Source organism: Hyperolius riggenbachi, chromosome 11 (genome assembly GCF_040937935.1).
Source record: "Hyperolius riggenbachi isolate aHypRig1 chromosome 11, aHypRig1.pri, whole genome shotgun sequence".
In the NCBI taxonomy this organism is placed as follows: Eukaryota; Metazoa; Chordata; class Amphibia; order Anura; family Hyperoliidae; genus Hyperolius; species Hyperolius riggenbachi.
This window is the reverse complement of record NC_090656.1, coordinates 24,554,901-24,560,900: the sequence shown is the minus strand read 5'-3', so window position 1 is coordinate 24,560,900 and position 6,000 is coordinate 24,554,901. Positions and strand designations below refer to the sequence as shown.

At 48.1% G+C, this 6,000-nt stretch overlaps 1 protein-coding gene across 1 annotated transcript in view; it reads left to right on the top strand.

Moving 5' to 3' along the window:
- URI1 (URI1 prefoldin like chaperone) overlaps positions 1–6,000 on the top strand; it is a 178,994-nt gene that overhangs the window by 12,537 nt on the left and 160,457 nt on the right. The gene's annotated exons all lie outside the window — the stretch shown is intronic.

The following is a 6,000-nucleotide window of genomic DNA, read 5'->3' as shown; positions in this document are numbered from 1 at the left end:
ACACACACACACTCGCACCACACACACACACACACACACACACACACACACACACACACACACACACACACACACACACACACACACACACACACACACACACACACACACACACACACACACACACACACACACACACACACACACACACACACACACACACACACACACACACACACACACTAGTAGATAAACACTTGCTCTACTTACATAGCATATGTATTGCACTGTCCACATTTTGATTTTAGTGCTTTTTCTACAGTAAAAAAAGAGAAAATCCTTCTTAGCATTTCCCATTTTAAGTGTGGTTATTGTGAATCCAATTCTGATGTCATTTCCTCCCTTAGTCTCCTCTGCCTGATTTGCCCGCCCTTCCCTATAGAAAGTGCATTGTCTCCGCATGAGAAGTATTGGCCAATCAGAGAGGAACAGAGGTGTGGGAGGGGAAAACAGGAGGGAAAGAGGCTTCAGCCAATCGGGCTGCATTGGGGAAGTAGAGAAGCAAAAAAGGACAACCCAGCATGCCCTGCAACTTCCTTTCTGCGTACCAAATTTTGTGTGTACCAAGTAAGAGCCAGGTAAACTGGGGAATGATCATTTATCAACAAGAAAATTAATAGTGATTTTAACTTTTGGATTGCCTGGTTAGCATCCTTATTACTTGTTTACCAGATAAAAATAAAGAATTGATTTTTGATTTAATGTCTGACAGTTATACTTTAATAATCATGTCTGTGAAAAGCCCTTTTCGAGATGCCAGAAAAAAAAAATGGGGAAGTGATAAACTTCCCTGAGCTCTGCTGATTTGGGGGCACTAAATAGAATTTATATATATATGTATTTTGTTTCTTGGATATACTGTATGTTTCTCTTGTGACGGGGGAGGGAAGCCGAGGTGCGGAGTTCCGGGTTCTCTCCATACACTTTACTCTCATGCTGGACAGGCTCTGCTGGAACTTCCAGATCCTCGGCCAGCAAGTGCAGCTGGTTTGTTTCCTGCAGCTGTGCTCTGAAAACAAGTTCTGCTTCCACTTCTCCTTTCAGCGGCTGCGAGGCGGGCAATGGGGGAAATGGCCAGCAGAGATCCCCGTCCTGCTGATGCACAGGCGGGTGTTTTTATCACTAGTGTAGACTGTTTCCTCTCCATGTGATTGTGTGTGGGGGGCTTCCTATCGACCTACGCAGACATGCAGACAGAGGTGTGTGTGTGTTTTTGTTTTTTCTATCGACCTGCACAGACATGTTCTTGCAGACAGAGGAACAGCGTGCACAGGCTGCACAGACATGCAGACAGAGGAGCAGCGTGCACAGACATGCAGACAGAGGAGCAGCGTGCACAGACATGCAGACAGAGGAGCAGCGTGCACAGACATGCAGACAGAGGAGCAGCGTGCACAGACATGCAGACAGAGGAGCAGCGTGCACAGACATGCAGACAGAGGAGCAGCGTGCACAGACATGCAGACAGAGGAGCAGCGTGCACAGACATGCAGACAGAGGAGCAGCGTGCACAGACATGCAGACAGAGGAGCAGCGTGCACAGACATGCAGACAGAGGAGCAGCGTGCACAGACATGCAGACAGAGGAGCAGCGTGCACAGACATGCAGACAGAGGAGCAGCGTGCACAGACATGCAGACAGAGGAGCAGCGTGCACAGACATGCAGACAGAGGAGCAGCGTGCACAGACATGCAGACAGAGGAGCAGCGTGCACAGACATGCAGACAGAGGAGCAGCGTGCACAGACATGCAGACAGAGGAGCAGCGTGCACAGTCTGCGCAGACATGCTGTCCATGCAGACAGGAGCAGCGTGCACAGGCTGCGCAGACATGCAGACAGAGGAGCAGCAGCGTGCACAGGCTGCGCAGACATGCAGACAGAGGAGCAGCAGCGTGCACAGACATGCAGACAGAGGAGCAGCAGCGTGCACAGACATGCAGACAGAGGAGCAGCGTGCACAGACATGCAGACAGAGGAGCAGCGTGCACAGACATGCAGACAGAGGAGCAGCGTGCACAGACATGCAGACAGAGGAGCAGCGTGCACAGACATGCAGACAGAGGAGCAGCGTGCACAGACATGCAGACAGAGGAGCAGCGTGCACAGACATGCAGACAGAGGAGCAGCGTGCACAGACATGCAGACAGAGGAGCAGCGTGCACAGTCTGCACAGACATGCTGTCCATGCAGACAGAGGAGCAGCGTGCACAGGCTGCGCAGACATGCAGACAGAGGAGCAGCGTGCACAGACATGCAGACAGAGGAGCAGCAGCGTGCACAGGCTGCGCAGACATGCAGACAGAGGAGCAGCAGCGTGCACAGGCTGCGCAGACATGCAGACAGAGGAGCAGCAGCGTGCACAGGCTGCGCAGACATGCAGACAGAGGAGCAGCAGCGTGCACAGGCTGCGCAGACATGCAGACAGAGGAGCAGCAGCGTGCACAGGATGCGCAGACATGCAGACAGAGGAGCAGCAGCGTGCACAGACTTGCAGACAGAGGAGCAGCAGCGTGCACAGGCTGTGCAGACAAAGGAGCAGCAGCGTGCACAGGCTGCGCAGACATGCAGACAGAGGAGCAGCAGCGTGCACAGGCTGCGCAGACATGCAGACAGAGGAGCAGCAGCGTGCACAGGATGCGCAGACATGCAGACAGAGGAGCAGCAGCGTGCGCAGACATGCAGACAGAGGAGCAGCAGCGTGCACAGGCTGCGCAGACTTGCAGACAGAGGAGCAGCAGCGTGCACGGGCTGCGCAGACAGAGGAGCAGCAGCGTGCACGGGCTGCGCAGACAGAGGAGCAGCAGCGTGCACGGGCTGCGCAGACAGAGGAGCAGCAGCGTGCACGGGCTGCGCAGACAGAGGAGCAGCAGCGTGCACGGGCTGCGCAGACAGAGGAGCAGCAGCGTGCACGGGCTGCGCAGACAGAGGAGCAGCAGCGTGCACGGGCTGCGCAGACAGAGGAGCAGCAGCGTGCACGGGCTGCACAGACTTGCAGACAGAGGAGCAGCAGCGTGCACGGGCTGCACAGACTTGCAGACAGAGGAGCAGCAGCGTGCACAGGCTGCACAGACATGCAGTCCATGCAGACAGAGGAGCAGTGTGTACAGGCCGCAGGGGACAGTAATAATCTCCTGCACTGTGTAGATTCTTGCACTGAGCTAATCTGGGACAAGTAGGCTAATCTCTTCAAGAGTACCCAGATCTGATTAGAGGAGGGGTGGGGGTCGGTGTGTATCTCTCATAAACTGGGCGGAGCCTGCCTGTACTAATTTACAGAATGCGTAATCCGTAATTGCTGTCCTGTACAGAGCAGGTTATGGAGGCTGCCATTTTTGAGCAAAAGAACTTGCCTCAAATACTCAAATCTCGCCTCCACCAGCATACAAATCAGGTCTGACTTCATTGGCTGCTTGTTTGGTGTGATTGTTTAGAATTATTTTTTTTTAATCATGTAACTGATCAATATAGTGGGGCAAGGCAGCATTGTGATAGGACATAGAGAATATTGGCTAGTCAGTTATATAGGACTGTCCTCTCTGACTACAAGTCAGCTTGCTGGAGGCTGATGCGGGATTGGTCAGTGGCAGGCCCTCTGTCGTGTATAAATGACATCACTGGCTGCTGCTGTCCTGTGTGAGAAGCAGCTGTGGTTACCGTCCGACATGCTGACTATCGAGGAGAGCGACAGATGCATCTGCTTTTGTCACTTCATGTGAATATTCTCATTGTCTCCTGTAAAGCTTTATATTCAATAAAGCTCATCTTCCTGCACTTGGTTACCAGTAGAATGATTGTCTGCCTCTTTCCATGGCAATGAATGGGAAGTGATATGCGATTGCTCAGCAGTGCCAGTGTGCCACCAGCGCTGCCACTGTCTCCGACATCCCTTTAGCTTTGTAACCTAATAAAGGTTTCCTTTAACAAGGATCACTTTATTAGGAATACTATACTAATTGTGGGTAGGGCTCCCTTAATTAGGAACACTATACTAATACTGGGCAGGGTCTCCCTTTATTAGGAACACTATACTAATACTGGGCAGGGTCTCCCTTTATTAGGAACACTATACTAATACTGGGTAGGGTCTCCCTTTATTAGGAACACTATACTAATACTGGGTAGAGTCTCCCTTTATTAGGAACACTATACTAATACTGGGTAGAGCCTCCCTTTATTAGGAACACTATACAAATACTGGGAAGGGTCTCCCTTTATTAGGAACACTATACTAATACTGGGTAGGGCCTCCCTTTATTAGGAACACTATACTAATACTGGGTAGAGTCTCCCTTTATTAGGAACATTATACTAATACTGGGTAGGGCCTCCCTTTATTAGGAACACTATACTAATACTGGGCAGGGTCTCCCTTTATTAGGAACATTATACTAATACTGGGTAGGGCCTCCCTTTATTAGGAACACTATGCTAATACTGGGTAGGGCTTCACTTTATTAGGAACACTATACTAATACTGGGTAGGGCCTCCCTTTATTAGGAACACTATACTAATACTGAGTAGGGCCTCCCTTTATTAGGAACACTATACTAATACTGGGTAGGGTCTCCCTTTATTAGGAACACTATACTAATACTGGGTAGGGTCTCCCTTTATTAGGGACACTATACTAATACTGGGTAGAGTCTCCCTTTTATTAGGAACACTATACTTATACTGGGTAGGCCATCCCTTTATTAGGAACACTATACTAATACTGGGTAGGGCCTCCCTTTATTAGGAACACTATACTAATACTGGGTAGGGTCTCCCTTTATTAGGAACACTATACTAATACTGGGTAGGGTCTCCCTTTATTAGGAACACTATACTAATACTGGGTAGGGCCCCCCTTTATTAGGAACACTATACTAATACTGGGCAGAGTCTCCCTTTATTAGGAACACTATACTAATACTGGGTTGAGTCTCCCTTTATTGGTAGCACTAAACTAATACTAACTTCACTTTATTGGTAATGCTATACTAATAGCATTAAACATTTGTTTTTATTCAGTTATGTTCAGTTAATGCCCTTTTTTTTTTTTTTTTTTTTTTTTTTGACAGGGTCTTTATTAAATTGAAATTTACAGTGCGGATTGGTGTTTTGTGATACATTTTCACTTGCCTTATTGCCACCATGGCATTGAACTCTGACCCTTTATTTGGTTTACTACCCAGACGTTTGGCCGTGACTGTATATGTGTTGCATGCGTTGCCTTTAATGTGCACACATTGCTTTGCATTGTACTTTTATTTTGTACTGTTCTTTATTGCTTTGCATTGTTCTTTTTACAGTATTTGGTATTGTTCTTTATTGGATCACATTGTTCTTTGTTCCTTTGAGGCCTTTCAGATGTGATAATTCATCTATCTGCTGCAGTTGTGTATAAGTCATATAATTTAAAATGAAAGTAAAGAAAAAAAGAGAAATCTGTCCACATCTTTAACCATTTCAGTGCCATAAGTCTCTGGCCTCTTAAAGAGACTCTGTAACAATTTTTTCAGCCTTAGTTCTTCTATCCTATAAGTTCCTATGCCTGTTCTAATCTGCTCTGGCTTACTGCAGTCTTTCCTAACTGCACTGTCTCTGTAATAAATCAATGTATCTTTCCTCTGTCCTGTGGGCTAAAGCTTGATTGTGTGGAATGTGCAGGGCTGCTTGTGATTGGTAGAAGCGATACACACCCTCTGCAGGCCCCCTGCATACTCTGAATGACTCATACACTATGCTTAGCTGAGCCTATTAGAAGCTGGTTAGTTTGTTTGTAAACACTGCCTAAAACTGTTAATTACAAGCCAGGATTGCAGCAGAGAGTGGCAGAAACAGCACAGAGGGGCACAGGAGAAAATAATGAATAGAATGGTATGCTTTTTATTGTAAGAATATTAGAGTACAGATTCTCTTTAAGGAGCAGAGGCTTCTGGGTAGAAAAAAGGGGCTCACAGACGTCACAACGTTCAGACCCGTCTCTCTCGCCGTTCGTGCCACTCTGCCGTC